This window comes from Pleurodeles waltl, chromosome 3_1 (assembly GCF_031143425.1).
Source record: "Pleurodeles waltl isolate 20211129_DDA chromosome 3_1, aPleWal1.hap1.20221129, whole genome shotgun sequence".
In the NCBI taxonomy this organism is placed as follows: Eukaryota; Metazoa; Chordata; class Amphibia; order Caudata; family Salamandridae; genus Pleurodeles; species Pleurodeles waltl.
In genome coordinates this window covers 778,453,471-778,471,686 of record NC_090440.1, presented here as the reverse complement: position 1 = coordinate 778,471,686, position 18,216 = coordinate 778,453,471, and positions in this window count along the sequence as shown.

The following is an 18,216-nucleotide window of genomic DNA, read 5'->3' as shown; positions in this document are numbered from 1 at the left end:
GGAAATTTGTGGCTCCTCTCAGATTCCAGAACTTTCTGCCACAGAAATGTGAGGAACATGTGTTTTTTTAGCCAAATTTTGAGGTTTGCAAAGGATTCTGGGTAACAGAACCTGGTCCGAGCCACACAAGTCACCCCATCTTGGATTCCCCTAGGTCTCTAGTTTTCAGAAATGCACAGGTTTGGTAGGTTTCCCTAGGTGGCGGCTGAGCCACAGGCCAAAATCTACAGGTAGGCACTTTGCAAAAAACATCTCTGTTTTCCTTCAAAAATTTGGCTGTGTCCACGTTGCGCTTTGGGGCGTTTCCTGTCGTGGGCGCTAGGCCTACCCACACAAGTGAGGTATCATTTTTATCGGGAGACGTGGGGGAACGCTGGCTGGAAGGAAATTAGTGGCTCCTCTCAGATTCCAGAACTTTCTGCCACAGAAATGTGAGGAACATGTGATTTTTTTGCCAAATTTTGAGGTTTGCAAAGGATTCTGGGTAACAGAACCTGGTCCGAGCCACACACGTCACCCCATCTTGGATTCCCCTAGGTCTCTAGTTTTCAGAAATGCACAGGTTTGGTAGGTTTCCCTAGGTGGCGGCTGAGCTACAGGCCAAAATCTACAGGTAGGCACTTTGCAAAAAACACTTCTGTTTTCCTTCAAAAATTTGGCTGTGTCCACGTTGTGCTTTTTGGCATTTCCTGTCGCGGGCGCTAGGCCTACCCACACAAGTGAGGTATCATTTTTATCGGGAGACATGGGGGAACGCTGGGTGGAAGGAAATTTGTGGCTCCTCTCAGATTCCAGAACTTTCTGCCACAGAAATGTGAGGAACATGTGTTTTTTTAGCCAAATTTTGAGGTTTGCGAAGGATTCTGGGTAACAGAACCTGGTCCGAGCCACACAAGTCAACCCATCTTGGATTCCCCTTGGTCTCTAGTTTTCAGAAATGCACAGGTTTGGTAGGTTTCCCTAGGTGGCGGCTGAGCTACAGGCCAAAATCTACAGGTAGGCATTTTGCAAAAAACACCTCTGTTTTCCTTCAAAAATTTGGCTGTGTCCACGTTGCGCTTTGGGGCGTTTCCTGTCACGGGCGCTAGGTCTACCCACACAAGTGAGGTATCATTTTTATCAGGAGACGTGGGGGAACGCTGGGTGGAAGGAAATTTGTGGCTCCTCTCAGATTCCAGAACTTTCTGCCACAGAAATGGGAGGAACATGTGTTTTTTTAGCCAAATTTTGAGGTTTGCAAAGGATTCTGGGTAACAGAACCTGGTCCGAGCCACACAAGTCACCCCATCTTGGAATCCCCTAGGTCTCTAGTTTTCAGAAATGCACAGGTTTGGTAGGTTTCCCTAGGTGGCGGCTGAGCTACAGGCCAAAATCTACAGGTAGGCACTTTTCAAAAAACACCTCTCTTTTCCTTCAAAAATTTGGCTGTGTCCACGTTGCGCTTTGGGGCGTTTCCTGTCGCGGGCGCTAGGCCTACCCACACAAGTGAGGTATCATTTTTATCGGGAGACGTTGGGGAACGCTGGGTGTAAGGAAATTTGTGGTTCCTCTCAGATTCCAGAACTTTCTGCCACAGAAATGTGAGGAACATGTGTTTTTTTAGCCAAATTTTGAGGTTTGCAAAGGATTCTGGGTAACAGAACCTGGTCCGAGCCACACAAGTCACCCCATCTTGGATTCCCCTAGGTCTCTAGTTTTAAGAAATGCACAGGTTTGGTAGGTTTCCCTAGGTGGCGGCTGAGCTACAGGCCAAAATCTACAGGTAGGCACTTTGCAAAAAACAGCTCTGTTTTCACTCAAAAATTTGGCTGTGTCCTCGTTGCGCTTTGGGGCGTTTCCTGTCGTGGGCGCTAGGCCTACCCACACAAGTGAGGTATCATTTTTATCGGGAGACGTGGGGGAACGCTGGGTGGAAGGAAATTTGTGGCTCCTCTCAGATTCCAGAACTTTCTGCCACAGAAATGTGAGGAACATGTGTTTTTTTAGCCAAATTTTGAGGTTTGCAAAGGATTCTGGGTAACAGAACCTGGTCCGAGCCACACACGTCACCCCATCTTGGATTCCCCTAGGTCTCTAGTTTTCAGAAATGCACAGGTTTGGTAGGTTTCCCTAGGTGGCGGCTGAGCTACAGGCCAAAATCTACAGGTAGGCACTTTGCAAAAAACACCTCTGTTTTCCTTCAAAAATTTGGCTGTGTCCACGTTGCGCTTTGGGGCATTTCCTGTCGCGGGCGCTAGGCCTACCCACACAAGTGAGGTATCATTTTTATCGGGAGACATGGGGGAACGCTGGGTGGAAGGAAATTTGTGGCTCCTCTCAGATTCCAGAACTTTCTGCCACAGAAATGTGAGGAACATGTGTTTTTTTAGCCAAATTTTGAGGTTTGCGAAGGATTCTGGGTAACAGAACCTGGTCCGAGCCACACAAGTCAACCCATCTTGGATTCCCCTTGGTCTCTAGTTTTCAGAAATGCACAGGTTTGGTAGGTTTCCCTAGGTGGCGGCTGAGCTACAGGCCAAAATCTACAGGTAGGCATTTTGCAAAAAACACCTCTGTTTTCCTTCAAAAATTTGGCTGTGTCCACGTTGCGCTTTGGGGCGTTTCCTGTCGCGGGCGCTAGGTCTACCCACACAAGTGAGGTATCATTTTTATCAGGAGACGTGGGGGAACGCTGGGTGGAAGGAAATTTGTGGCTCCTCTCAGATTCCAGAACTTTCTGCCACAGAAATGGGAGGAACATGTGTTTTTTTAGCCAAATTTTGAGGTTTGCAAAGGATTCTGGGTAACAGAACCTGGTCCGAGCCACACAAGTCACCCCATCTTGGATTCCCCTAGGTCTCTAGTTTTCAGAAATGCACAGGTTTGGTAGGTTTCCCTAGGTGGCGGCTGAGCTACAGGCCAAAATCTACAGGTAGGCACTTTGCAAAAAACACCTCTCTTTTCCTTCAAAAATTTGGCTGTGTCCACGTTGCGCTTTGGGGCGTTTCCTGTCGCGGGCGCTAGGCCTACCCACACAAGTGAGGTATCATTTTTATCGGGAGACGTTGGGGAACGCTGGGTGTAAGGAAATTTGTGGCTCCTCTCAGATTCCAGAACTTTCTGCCACAGAAATGTGAGGAACATGTGTTTTTTTAGCCAAATTTTGAGGTTTGCAAAGGATTCTGGGTAACAGAACCTGGTCCGAGCCACACAAGTCACCCCATCTTGGATTCCCCTAGGTCTTAAGTTTTCAGAAATGCACAGGTTTGGTAGGTTTCCCTAGGTGGCGGCTGAGCTACAGGCCAAAATCTACAGGTAGGCATTTTGCAAAAAACACCTCTGTTTTCCTTCAAAAATTTGGCTGTGTCCACGTTGCGCTTTGGGGCGTTTCCTGTCGTGGGCGCTAGGCCTACCCACACAAGTGAGGTATCATTTTTATCGGGAGACGTGGGGGACCGCTGGGTGGAAGGAAATTTGTGGCTCCTCTCAGATTCCAGAACTTTCTGCCACAGAAATGTGAGGAACATGTGTTTTTTTAGCCAAATTTTGAGGTTTGCGAAGGATTCTGGGTAACAGAACCTGGTCCGAGCCACACAAGTCACCCCATCTTGGATTCCCCTAGGTCTCTAGTTTACAGAAATGCACAGGTTTGGTAGCTTTCCCTAGGTGGCGGCTGAGCTACAGGCCAAAATCTACAGGTAGGCACTTTGCAAAAAACACCTCTGTTTTACTTCAAAAATTTGGCTGTGTCCACGTTACGCTTTGGGGCGTTTCCTGTCGCGGGCGCTAGGCCTACCCACACAAGTGAGGTATAATTTTTATCGGGAGACGTGGGGGAACGCTGGGTGGAAGGAAATTCGTGGCTCCTCTCAGATTCCAGAACTTTCTGCCACAGAAATGTGAGGAACATGTGTTTTTTTAGCCAAATTTTGAGGTTTGCAAAGGATTCTGGGTAACAGAACCTGGTTCCGAGCCACACAAGTCACCCCATCTTGGATTCCCTAGGTCTCTAGTTGTCAGAAATGCACAGGTTTGGTAGGTTTCCCTAGGTGGCGGCTGAGCTACAGGCCAAAATCTACAGGTAGGCACTTTCCAAAAAACACCTCTGTTTTCCTTCAAAAATTTGGCTGTGTCCACGTTGCGCTTTGGGGCGTTTCCTGTCGCGGGCGCTAGGCCTACCCACACAAGTGAGGTATCATTTTTATCGGGAGACGTGGGGGAATGCTGGGTGGAAGGAAATTTGTGGCTCCTCTCAGATTCCAGAACTTTCTGCCACAGAAATGGGAGGAACATGTGTTTTTTTAGCCAAATTTTGAGGTTTGCAAAGGATTCTGGGTAACAGAACCTGGTCCGAGCCACACAAGTCACCCCATCTTGGATTCCCCTAGGTCTCTAGTTTTCAGAAATGCAAAGGTTTGGTAGGTTTCCCTAAGTGGCGGCTGAGCTACAGGCCAAAATCTACAGGTAGGCACTTTGCAAAAAACACCTCTGTTTTCCTTCAAAAATTTGGCTGTGTCCACGTTGCGCTTTGGGGCGTTTCCTGTCGCGGGCGCTAGGCCTACCCACACAAGTGAGGTATCATTTTTATCGGGAGACGTGGGGGAACGCTGGGTGGAAGGAAATTTGTGGCTCCTCTCAGATTCCAGAACTTTCTGCCACAGAAATGTGAGGAACATGTGTTTTTTTAGCCAAATTTTGAGGTTTGCAAAGGATTCTGGGTAACAGAACCTGGTCCGAGCCACACAAGTCACCCCATCTTGGATTCCCCTCGGTCTCTAGTTTTCAGAAATGCACAGGTTTGGTAGGTTTCCCTAGGTGGCGGCTGAGCTACAGGCCAAAATCTACAGGTAGGCACTTTGCAAAAAACATCTCTGTTTTCCTTCAAAAATTTGGCTGTGTCCATGTTGCGCTTTGGGGCGTTTCCTGTCATGGGCGCTAGGCCTACCCACACAAGTGAGGTATCATTTTTATCGGGAGACGTGGGGGAACGCTGGGTGGAAGGAAATTTGTGGCTCCTCTCAGATTCCAGAACTTTCTGCCACAGAAATGTGAGGAACATGTGTTTTTTTAGCCAAATTTTGAGGTTTGCAAAGGATTCTGGGTAACAGAACCTGGTCCGAGCCACACAAGTCACCCCATCTTGGATTCCCCTAGGTCTCTAGTTTTCAGAAATGCACAAGTTTGGTAGGTTTCCCTAGGTGGCGGCTGAGCTACAGGCCAAAATCTACAGGTAGACACTTTGCAAAAAACACCTCTGTTTTCCTTTAAAAATTTGGCTGTGTCCACGTTGCGCTTTGGGGCGTTTCCTGTCGCGGGCGCTAGGCTACCCACACAAGTGAGGTATCATTTTTATCGGGAGACGTGGGGAAACGCTGGGTGGAAGGAAATTTGTGGCTCCTCTCAGATTCCAGAACTTTCTGCCACAGAAATGTGAGGAACATGTGTTTTTTTAGGCAAATTTTGAGGTTTGCGAAGGATTCTGGGTAACAGAACCTGGTCCGAGCCACACAAGTCACCCCATCTTGGATTCCCCTAGGTCTTAAGTTTTCAGAAATGCACAGGTTTGGTAGGTTTCCCTAGGTGGCGGCTGAGCTACAGGCCAAAATCTACAGGTAGGCATTTTGCAAAAAACACCTCTGTTTTCCTTCACAAATTTGGCTGTGTCCACGTTGCGCTTTGGGGCGTTTCCTGTCGTGGGCGCTAGGCCTACCCACACAAGTGAGGAATCATTTTTATCGGGAGACGTGGGGGACCGCTGGGTGGAAGGAAATTTGTGGCTCCTCTCAGATTCCAGAACTTTCTGCCACAGAAATGTGAGGAACATGTGTTTGTTTAGCCAAATTTTGAGGTTTGCGAAGGATTCTGGGTAACAGAACCTGGTCCGAGCCACACAAGTCACCCCATCTTGGATTCCCCTAGGTCTCTAGTTTACAGAAATGCACAGGTTTGGTAGGTTTCCCTAGGTGGCGGCTGAGCTACAGGCCAAAATCTACAGGTAGGCACTTTGCAAAAAACACCTCTGTTTTCCTTCAAAAATTTGGCTGTGTCCACGTTGCGCTTTGGGGTGTTTCCTGTCGCGGGCGCTAGGCCTACCCACACAAGTGAGGTATCATTTTTATCGGGAGACGTGGGGGAACGCTGGGTGGAAGGAAATTTGTGGCTCCTCTCAGATTCCAGAACTTTCTGCCACAGAAATGTGAGGAACATATGTTTTTTTAGGCAAATTTTGAGGTTTGCAAAGGATTCTGGGTAACAGAACCTGGTCCGAGCCACACAAGTCACCCCATCTTGGATTCCCCTAGGTCTCTAGTTTTCAGAAATGCAAAGGTTTGGTAGGTTTCCCTAGGTGGCGGCTGAGCTACAGGCCAAAATCTACAGGTAGGCACTTTGCAAAAAACACCTCTGTTTTCCTTCAAAAATTTGGCTGTGTCCACGTTGCGCTTTGGGGCGTTTCCTGTCGCGGGCGCTAGGCCTACCCACACAAGTGAGGTATCATTTTTATCAGGAGACGTGGGGGAACGCTGGGTGGAAGGAAATTTGTGGCTCCTCTCAGATTCCAGAACTTTCTGCCACAGAAATGTGAGGAACATGTGTTTTTTTAGCCAAATTTTGAGGTTTGCAAAGGATTCTGGGTAACAGAACCTGGTCCGAGCCACACAAGTCACCCCATCTTGGATTCCCCTAGGTCTCTAGTTTTCAGAAATGCACAGGTTTGGTAGGTTTCCCTAGGTGGCGGCTGAGCCACAGGCCAAAATCTACAGGTAGGCACTTTGCAAAAAACATCTCTGTTTTCCTTCAAAAATTTGGCTGTGTCCACGTTGCGCTTTGGGGCGTTTCCTGTCGTGGGCGCTAGGCCTACCCACACAAGTGAGGTATCATTTTTATCGGGAGACGTGGGGGAACGCTGGCTGGAAGGAAATTAGTGGCTCCTCTCAGATTCCAGAACTTTCTGCCACAGAAATGTGAGGAACATGTGATTTTTTTGCCAAATTTTGAGGTTTGCAAAGGATTCTGGGTAACAGAACCTGGTCCGAGCCACACACGTCACCCCATCTTGGATTCCCCTAGGTCTCTAGTTTTCAGAAATGCACAGGTTTGGTAGGTTTCCCTAGGTGGCGGCTGAGCTACAGGCCAAAATCTACAGGTAGGCACTTTGCAAAAAACACTTCTGTTTTCCTTCAAAAATTTGGCTGTGTCCACGTTGTGCTTTTTGGCATTTCCTGTCGCGGGCGCTAGGCCTACCCACACAAGTGAGGTATCATTTTTATCGGGAGACATGGGGGAACGCTGGGTGGAAGGAAATTTGTGGCTCCTCTCAGATTCCAGAACTTTCTGCCACAGAAATGTGAGGAACATGTGTTTTTTTAGCCAAATTTTGAGGTTTGCGAAGGATTCTGGGTAACAGAACCTGGTCCGAGCCACACAAGTCAACCCATCTTGGATTCCCCTTGGTCTCTAGTTTTCAGAAATGCACAGGTTTGGTAGGTTTCCCTAGGTGGCGGCTGAGCTACAGGCCAAAATCTACAGGTAGGCATTTTGCAAAAAACACCTCTGTTTTCCTTCAAAAATTTGGCTGTGTCCACGTTGCGCTTTGGGGCGTTTCCTGTCGCGGGCGCTAGGTCTACCCACACAAGTGAGGTATCATTTTTATCAGGAGACGTGGGGGAACGCTGGGTGGAAGGAAATTTGTGGCTCCTCTCAGATTCCAGAACTTTCTGCCACAGAAATGGGAGGAACATGTGTTTTTTTAGCCAAATTTTGAGGTTTGCAAAGGATTCTGGGTAACAGAACCTGGTCCGAGCCACACAAGTCACCCCATCTTGGAATCCCCTAGGTCTCTAGTTTTCAGAAATGCACAGGTTTGGTAGGTTTCCCTAGGTGGCGGCTGAGCTACAGGCCAAAATCTACAGGTAGGCACTTTTCAAAAAACACCTCTCTTTTCCTTCAAAAATTTGGCTGTGTCCACATTGCGCTTTGGGGCGTTTCCTGTCGCGGGCGCTAGGCCTACCCACACAAGTGAGGTATCATTTTTATCGGGAGACGTTGGGGAACGCTGGGTGTAAGGAAATTTGTGGTTCCTCTCAGATTCCAGAACTTTCTGCCACAGAAATGTGAGGAACATGTGTTTTTTTAGCCAAATTTTGAGGTTTGCAAAGGATTCTGGGTAACAGAACCTGGTCCGAGCCACACAAGTCACCCCATCTTGGATTCCCCTAGGTCTCTAGTTTTAAGAAATGCACAGGTTTGGTAGGTTTCCCTAGGTGGCGGCTGAGCTACAGGCCAAAATCTACAGGTAGGCACTTTGCAAAAAACAGCTCTGTTTTCACTCAAAAATTTGGCTGTGTCCTCGTTGCGCTTTGGGGCGTTTCCTGTCGTGGGCGCTAGGCCTACCCACACAAGTGAGGTATCATTTTTATCGGGAGACGTGGGGGAACGCTGGGTGGAAGGAAATTTGTGGCTCCTCTCAGATTCCAGAACTTTCTGCCACAGAAATGTGAGGAACATGTGTTTTTTTAGCCAAATTTTGAGGTTTGCAAAGGATTCTGGGTAACAGAACCTGGTCCGAGCCACACAAGTCACCCCATCTTGGATTCCCCTAGGTCTCTAGTTTTCAGAAATGCACAGGTTTGGTAGGTTTCCCTAGGTGGCGGCTGAGCTGCAGGCCAAAATCTACAGGTAGGCACTTTGCAAAAAACACTTCTGTTTTCCTTCAAAAATTTGGCTGTGTCCACGTTGCGCTTTGGGGCGTTTCCTGTCGCGGGCGCTAGGCCTACCCACACAAGTGAGGTATCATTTTTATCGGGAGACGTGGGGGAACGCTGGGTGTAAGGAAATTTGTGGCTCCTCTCAGATTCCAGAACTTTCTGCCACAGAAATGTGAGGAACATGTGTTTTTTTAGCCAAATTTTGAGGTTTGCGAAGGATTCTGGGTAACAGAACCTGGTCCGAGCCACACAAGTCAACCCATCTTGGATTCCCCTTGGTCTCTAGTTTTCAGAAATGCACAGGTTTGGTAGGTTTCCCTAGGTGGCGGCTGAGCTACAGGCCAAAATCTACAGGTAGGCATTTTGCAAAAAACACCTCTGTTTTCCTTCAAAAATTTGGCTGTGTCCACGTTGCGCTTTGGGGCGTTTCCTGTCGCGGGCGCTAGTTCTACCCACACAAGTGAGGTATCATTTTTATCAGGAGACGTGGGGGAACGCTGGGTGGAAGGAAATTTGTGGCTCCTCTCAGATTCCAGAACTTTCTGCCACAGAAATGGGAGGAACATGTGTTTTTTTAGCCAAATTTTGAGGTTTGCAAAGGATTCTGGGTAACAGAACCTGGTCCGAGCCACACAAGTCACCCCATCTTGGAATCCCCTAGGTCTCTAGTTTTCAGAAATGCACAGGTTTGGTAGGTTTCCCTAGGTGGCGGCTGAGCTACAGGCCAAAATCTACAGGTAGGCACTTTGCAAAAAACACCTCTCTTTTCCTTCAAAAATTTGGCTGTGTCCACGTTGCGCTTTGAGGCGTTTCCTGTCACGGGCGCTAGGCCTACCCACACAAGTGAGGTATCATTTTTATCGGGAGACGTTGGGGAACGCTGGGTGTAAGGAAATTTGTGGCTCCTCTCAGATTCCAGAACTTTCTGCCACAGAAATGTGAGGAACATGTGTTTTTTTAGCCAAATTTTGAGGTTTGCAAAGGATTCTGGGTAACAGAACCTGGTCCGAGCCACACAAGTCACCCCATCTTGGATTCCCCTAGGTCTCTAGTTTTCAGAAATGCAAAGGTTTGGTAGGTTTCCCTAGGTGGCGGCTGAGCTACAGGCCAAAATCTACAGGTAGGCACTTTGCAAAAAACACCTCTGTTTTCCTTCAAAAATTTGGCTGTGTCCACGTTGCGCTTTGGGGCGTTTCCTGTCGCGGGCGCTAGGCCTACCCACACAAGTGAGGTATCATTTTTATCAGGAGACGTGGGGGAACGCTGGGTGGAAGGAAATTTGTGGCTCCTCTCAGATTCCAGAACTTTCTGCCACAGAAATGTGAGGAACATGTGTTTTTTTAGCCAAATTTTGAGGTTTGCAAAGGATTCTGGGTAACAGAACCTGGTCCGAGCCACACAAGTCACCCCATCTTGGATTCCCCTAGGTCTCTAGTTTTCAGAAATGCACAGGTTTGGTAGGTTTCCCTAGGTGGCGGCTGAGCCACAGGCCAAAATCTACAGGTAGGCACTTTGCAAAAAACATCTCTGTTTTCCTTCAAAAATTTGGCTGTGTCCACGTTGCGCTTTGGGGCGTTTCCTGTCGTGGGCGCTAGGCCTACCCACACAAGTGAGGTATCATTTTTATCGGGAGACGTGGGGGAACGCTGGCTGGAAGGAAATTAGTGGCTCCTCTCAGATTCCAGAACTTTCTGCCACAGAAATGTGAGGAACATGTGATTTTTTTGCCAAATTTTGAGGTTTGCAAAGGATTCTGGGTAACAGAACCTGGTCCGAGCCACACACGTCACCCCATCTTGGATTCCCCTAGGTCTCTAGTTTTCAGAAATGCACAGGTTTGGTAGGTTTCCCTAGGTGGCGGCTGAGCTACAGGCCAAAATCTACAGGTAGGCACTTTGCAAAAAACACTTCTGTTTTCCTTCAAAAATTTGGCTGTGTCCACGTTGTGCTTTTTGGCATTTCCTGTCGCGGGCGCTAGGCCTACCCACACAAGTGAGGTATCATTTTTATCGGGAGACATGGGGGAACGCTGGGTGGAAGGAAATTTGTGGCTCCTCTCAGATTCCAGAACTTTCTGCCACAGAAATGTGAGGAACATGTGTTTTTTTAGCCAAATTTTGAGGTTTGCGAAGGATTCTGGGTAACAGAACCTGGTCCGAGCCACACAAGTCAACCCATCTTGGATTCCCCTTGGTCTCTAGTTTTCAGAAATGCACAGGTTTGGTAGGTTTCCCTAGGTGGCGGCTGAGCTACAGGCCAAAATCTACAGGTAGGCATTTTGCAAAAAACACCTCTGTTTTCCTTCAAAAATTTGGCTGTGTCCACGTTGCGCTTTGGGGCGTTTCCTGTCGCGGGCGCTAGGTCTACCCACACAAGTGAGGTATCATTTTTATCAGGAGACGTGGGGGAACGCTGGGTGGAAGGAAATTTGTGGCTCCTCTCAGATTCCAGAACTTTCTGCCACAGAAATGGGAGGAACATGTGTTTTTTTAGCCAAATTTTGAGGTTTGCAAAGGATTCTGGGTAACAGAACCTGGTCCGAGCCACACAAGTCACCCCATCTTGGAATCCCCTAGGTCTCTAGTTTTCAGAAATGCACAGGTTTGGTAGGTTTCCCTAGGTGGCGGCTGAGCTACAGGCCAAAATCTACAGGTAGGCACTTTTCAAAAAACACCTCTCTTTTCCTTCAAAAATTTGGCTGTGTCCACGTTGCGCTTTGGGGCGTTTCCTGTCGCGGGCGCTAGGCCTACCCACACAAGTGAGGTATCATTTTTATCGGGAGACGTTGGGGAACGCTGGGTGTATGGAAATTTGTGGTTCCTCTCAGATTCCAGAACTTTCTGCCACAGAAATGTGAGGAACATGTGTTTTTTTAGCCAAATTTTGAGGTTTGCAAAGGATTCTGGGTAACAGAACCTGGTCCGAGCCACACAAGTCACCCCATCTTGGATTCCCCTAGGTCTCTAGTTTTAAGAAATGCACAGGTTTGGTAGGTTTCCCTAGGTGGCGGCTGAGCTACAGGCCAAAATCTACAGGTAGGCACTTTGCAAAAAACAGCTCTGTTTTCACTCAAAAATTTGGCTGTGTCCTCGTTGCGCTTTGGGGCGTTTCCTGTCGTGGGCGCTAGGCCTACCCACACAAGTGAGGTATCATTTTTATCGGGAGACGTGGGGGAACGCTGGGTGGAAGGAAATTTGTGGCTCCTCTCAGATTCCAGAACTTTCTGCCACAGAAATGTGAGGAACATGTGTTTTTTTAGCCAAATTTTGAGGTTTGCAAAGGATTCTGGGTAACAGAACCTGGTCCGAGCCACACACGTCACCCCATCTTGGATTCCCCTAGGTCTCTAGTTTTCAGAAATGCACAGGTTTGGTAGGTTTCCCTAGGTGGCGGCTGAGCTACAGGCCAAAATCTACAGGTAGGCACTTTGCAAAAAACACCTCTGTTTTCCTTCAAAAATTTGGCTGTGTCCACGTTGCGCTTTGGGGCATTTCCTGTCGCGGGCGCTAGGCCTACCCACACAAGTGAGGTATCATTTTTATCGGGAGACATGGGGGAACGCTGGGTGGAAGGAAATTTGTGGCTCCTCTCAGATTCCAGAACTTTCTGCCACAGAAATGTGAGGAACATGTGTTTTTTTAGCCAAATTTTGAGGTTTGCGAAGGATTCTGGGTAACAGAACCTGGTCCGAGCCACACAAGTCAACCCATCTTGGATTCCCCTTGGTCTCTAGTTTTCAGAAATGCACAGGTTTGGTAGGTTTCCCTAGGTGGCGGCTGAGCTACAGGCCAAAATCTACAGGTAGGCATTTTGCAAAAAACACCTCTGTTTTCCTTCAAAAATTTGGCTGTGTCCACGTTGCGCTTTGGGGCGTTTCCTGTCGCGGGCGCTAGGTCTACCCACACAAGTGAGGTATCATTTTTATCAGGAGACGTGGGGGAACGCTGGGTGGAAGGAAATTTGTGGCTCCTCTCAGATTCCAGAACTTTCTGCCACAGAAATGGGAGGAACATGTGTTTTTTTAGCCAAATTTTGAGGTTTGCAAAGGATTCTGGGTAACAGAACCTGGTCCGAGCCACACAAGTCACCCCATCTTGGATTCCCCTAGGTCTCTAGTTTTCAGAAATGCACAGGTTTGGTAGGTTTCCCTAGGTGGCGGCTGAGCTACAGGCCAAAATCTACAGGTAGGCACTTTGCAAAAAACACCTCTCTTTTCCTTCAAAAATTTGGCTGTGTCCACGTTGCGCTTTGGGGCGTTTCCTGTCGCGGGCGCTAGGCCTACCCACACAAGTGAGGTATCATTTTTATCGGGAGACGTTGGGGAACGCTGGGTGTAAGGAAATTTGTGGCTCCTCTCAGATTCCAGAACTTTCTGCCACAGAAATGTGAGGAACATGTGTTTTTTTAGCCAAATTTTGAGGTTTGCAAAGGATTCTGGGTAACAGAACCTGGTCCGAGCCACACAAGTCACCCCATCTTGGATTCCCCTAGGTCTTAAGTTTTCAGAAATGCACAGGTTTGGTAGGTTTCCCTAGGTGGCGGCTGAGCTACAGGCCAAAATCTACAGGTAGGCATTTTGCAAAAAACACCTCTGTTTTCCTTCAAAAATTTGGCTGTGTCCACGTTGCGCTTTGGGGCGTTTCCTGTCGTGGGCGCTAGGCCTACCCACACAAGTGAGGTATCATTTTTATCGGGAGACGTGGGGGACCGCTGGGTGGAAGGAAATTTGTGGCTCCTCTCAGATTCCAGAACTTTCTGCCACAGAAATGTGAGGAACATGTGTTTTTTTAGCCAAATTTTGAGGTTTGCGAAGGATTCTGGGTAACAGAACCTGGTCCGAGCCACACAAGTCACCCCATCTTGGATTCCCCTAGGTCTCTAGTTTACAGAAATGCACAGGTTTGGTAGCTTTCCCTAGGTGGCGGCTGAGCTACAGGCCAAAATCTACAGGTAGGCACTTTGCAAAAAACACCTCTGTTTTACTTCAAAAATTTGGCTGTGTCCACGTTACGCTTTGGGGCGTTTCCTGTCGCGGGCGCTAGGCCTACCCACACAAGTGAGGTATAATTTTTATCGGGAGACGTGGGGGAACGCTGGGTGGAAGGAAATTCGTGGCTCCTCTCAGATTCCAGAACTTTCTGCCACAGAAATGTGAGGAACATGTGTTTTTTTAGCCAAATTTTGAGGTTTGCAAAGGATTCTGGGTAACAGAACCTGGTTCCGAGCCACACAAGTCACCCCATCTTGGATTCCCTAGGTCTCTAGTTGTCAGAAATGCACAGGTTTGGTAGGTTTCCCTAGGTGGCGGCTGAGCTACAGGCCAAAATCTACAGGTAGGCACTTTCCAAAAAACACCTCTGTTTTCCTTCAAAAATTTGGCTGTGTCCACGTTGCGCTTTGGGGCGTTTCCTGTCGCGGGCGCTAGGCCTACCCACACAAGTGAGGTATCATTTTTATCGGGAGACGTGGGGGAATGCTGGGTGGAAGGAAATTTGTGGCTCCTCTCAGATTCCAGAACTTTCTGCCACAGAAATGGGAGGAACATGTGTTTTTTTAGCCAAATTTTGAGGTTTGCAAAGGATTCTGGGTAACAGAACCTGGTCCGAGCCACACAAGTCACCCCATCTTGGATTCCCCTAGGTCTCTAGTTTTCAGAAATGCAAAGGTTTGGTAGGTTTCCCTAAGTGGCGGCTGAGCTACAGGCCAAAATCTACAGGTAGGCACTTTGCAAAAAACACCTCTGTTTTCCTTCAAAAATTTGGCTGTGTCCACGTTGCGCTTTGGGGCGTTTCCTGTCGCGGGCGCTAGGCCTACCCACACAAGTGAGGTATCATTTTTATCGGGAGACGTGGGGGAACGCTGGGTGGAAGGAAATTTGTGGCTCCTCTCAGATTCCAGAACTTTCTGCCACAGAAATGTGAGGAACATGTGTTTTTTTAGCCAAATTTTGAGGTTTGCAAAGGATTCTGGGTAACAGAACCTGGTCCGAGCCACACAAGTCACCCCATCTTGGATTCCCCTCGGTCTCTAGTTTTCAGAAATGCACAGGTTTGGTAGGTTTCCCTAGGTGGCGGCTGAGCTACAGGCCAAAATCTACAGGTAGGCACTTTGCAAAAAACATCTCTGTTTTCCTTCAAAAATTTGGCTGTGTCCATGTTGCGCTTTGGGGCGTTTCCTGTCATGGGCGCTAGGCCTACCCACACAAGTGAGGTATCATTTTTATCGGGAGACGTGGGGGAACGCTGGGTGGAAGGAAATTTGTGGCTCCTCTCAGATTCCAGAACTTTCTGCCACAGAAATGTGAGGAACATGTGTTTTTTTAGCCAAATTTTGAGGTTTGCAAAGGATTCTGGGTAACAGAACCTGGTCCGAGCCACACAAGTCACCCCATCTTGGATTCCCCTAGGTCTCTAGTTTTCAGAAATGCACAAGTTTGGTAGGTTTCCCTAGGTGGCGGCTGAGCTACAGGCCAAAATCTACAGGTAGACACTTTGCAAAAAACACCTCTGTTTTCCTTTAAAAATTTGGCTGTGTCCACGTTGCGCTTTGGGGCGTTTCCTGTCGCGGGCGCTAGGCTACCCACACAAGTGAGGTATCATTTTTATCGGGAGACGTGGGGAAACGCTGGGTGGAAGGAAATTTGTGGCTCCTCTCAGATTCCAGAACTTTCTGCCACAGAAATGTGAGGAACATGTGTTTTTTTAGGCAAATTTTGAGGTTTGCGAAGGATTCTGGGTAACAGAACCTGGTCCGAGCCACACAAGTCACCCCATCTTGGATTCCCCTAGGTCTTAAGTTTTCAGAAATGCACAGGTTTGGTAGGTTTCCCTAGGTGGCGGCTGAGCTACAGGCCAAAATCTACAGGTAGGCATTTTGCAAAAAACACCTCTGTTTTCCTTCACAAATTTGGCTGTGTCCACGTTGCGCTTTGGGGCGTTTCCTGTCGTGGGCGCTAGGCCTACCCACACAAGTGAGGAATCATTTTTATCGGGAGACGTGGGGGACCGCTGGGTGGAAGGAAATTTGTGGCTCCTCTCAGATTCCAGAACTTTCTGCCACAGAAATGTGAGGAACATGTGTTTGTTTAGCCAAATTTTGAGGTTTGCGAAGGATTCTGGGTAACAGAACCTGGTCCGAGCCACACAAGTCACCCCATCTTGGATTCCCCTAGGTCTCTAGTTTACAGAAATGCACAGGTTTGGTAGGTTTCCCTAGGTGGCGGCTGAGCTACAGGCCAAAATCTACAGGTAGGCACTTTGCAAAAAACACCTCTGTTTTCCTTCAAAAATTTGGCTGTGTCCACGTTGCGCTTTGGGGTGTTTCCTGTCGCGGGCGCTAGGCCTACCCACACAAGTGAGGTATCATTTTTATCGGGAGACGTGGGGGAACGCTGGGTGGAAGGAAATTTGTGGCTCCTCTCAGATTCCAGAACTTTCTGCCACAGAAATGTGAGGAACATATGTTTTTTTAGGCAAATTTTGAGGTTTGCAAAGGATTCTGGGTAACAGAACCTGGTCCGAGCCACACAAGTCACCCCATCTTGGATTCCCCTAGGTCTCTAGTTTTCAGAAATGCAAAGGTTTGGTAGGTTTCCCTAGGTGGCGGCTGAGCTACAGGCCAAAATCTACAGGTAGGCACTATGCAAAAAACACCTCTGTTTTCCATCAAAAATTTGGCTGTGTCCACGTTGCGCTTTGGGGCGTTTCCTGTCGCGGGCGCTAGGCCTACCCACACAAGTGAGGTATCATTTTTATCAGGAGACGTGGGGGAACGCTGGGTGGAAGGAAATTTGTGGCTCCTCTCAGATTCCAGAACTTTCTGCCACAGAAATGTGAGGAACATGTGTTTTTTTAGCCAAATTTTGAGGTTTGCAAAGGATTCTGGGTAACAGAACCTGGTCCGAGCCACACAAGTCACCCCATCTTGGATTCCCCTAGGTCTCTAGTTTTCAGAAATGCACAGGTTTGGTAGGTTTCCCTAGGTGGCGGCTGAGCCACAGGCCAAAATCTACAGGTAGGCACTTTGCAAAAAACATCTCTGTTTTCCTTCAAAAATTTGGCTGTGTCCACGTTGCGCTTTGGGGCGTTTCCTGTCGTGGGCGCTAGGCCTACCCACACAAGTGAGGTATCATTTTTATCGGGAGACGTGGGGGAACGCTGGCTGGAAGGAAATTAGTGGCTCCTCTCAGATTCCAGAACTTTCTGCCACAGAAATGTGAGGAACATGTGATTTTTTTGCCAAATTTTGAGGTTTGCAAAGGATTCTGGGTAACAGAACCTGGTCCGAGCCACACACGTCACCCCATCTTGGATTCCCCTAGGTCTCTAGTTTTCAGAAATGCACAGGTTTGGTAGGTTTCCCTAGGTGGCGGCTGAGCTACAGGCCAAAATCTACAGGTAGGCACTTTGCAAAAAACACTTCTGTTTTCCTTCAAAAATTTGGCTGTGTCCACGTTGTGCTTTTTGGCATTTCCTGTCGCGGGCGCTAGGCCTACCCACACAAGTGAGGTATCATTTTTATCGGGAGACATGGGGGAACGCTGGGTGGAAGGAAATTTGTGGCTCCTCTCAGATTCCAGAACTTTCTGCCACAGAAATGTGAGGAACATGTGTTTTTTTAGCCAAATTTTGAGGTTTGCGAAGGATTCTGGGTAACAGAACCTGGTCCGAGCCACACAAGTCAACCCATCTTGGATTCCCCTTGGTCTCTAGTTTTCAGAAATGCACAGGTTTGGTAGGTTTCCCTAGGTGGCGGCTGAGCTACAGGCCAAAATCTACAGGTAGGCATTTTGCAAAAAACACCTCTGTTTTCCTTCAAAAATTTGGCTGTGTCCACGTTGCGCTTTGGGGCGTTTCCTGTCGCGGGCGCTAGGTCTACCCACACAAGTGAGGTATCATTTTTATCAGGAGACGTGGGGGAACGCTGGGTGGAAGGAAATTTGTGGCTCCTCTCAGATTCCAGAACTTTCTGCCACAGAAATGGGAGGAACATGTGATTTTTTAGCCAAATTTTGAGGTTTGCAAAGGATTCTGGGTAACAGAACCTGGTCCGAGCTACACAAGTCACCCCATCTTGGAATCCCCTAGGTCTCTAGTTTTCAGAAATGCACAGGTTTGGTAGGTTTCCCTAGGTGGCGGCTGAGCTACAGGCCAAAATCTACAGGTAGGCACTTTTCAAAAAACACCTCTCTTTTCCTTCAAAAATTTGGCTGTGTCCACGTTGCGCTTTGGGGCGTTTCCTGTCGCGGGCGCTAGGCCTACCCACACAAGTGAGGTATCATTTTTATCGGGAGACGTTGGGGAACGCTGGGTGTAAGGAAATTTGTGGTTCCTCTCAGATTCCAGAACTTTCTGCCACAGAAATGTGAGGAACATGTGTTTTTTTAGCCAAATTTTGAGGTTTGCAAAGGATTCTGGGTAACAGAACCTGGTCCGAGCCACACAAGTCACCCCATCTTGGATTCCCCTAGGTCTCTAGTTTTAAGAAATGCACAGGTTTGGTAGGTTTCCCTAGGTGGCGGCTGAGCTACAGG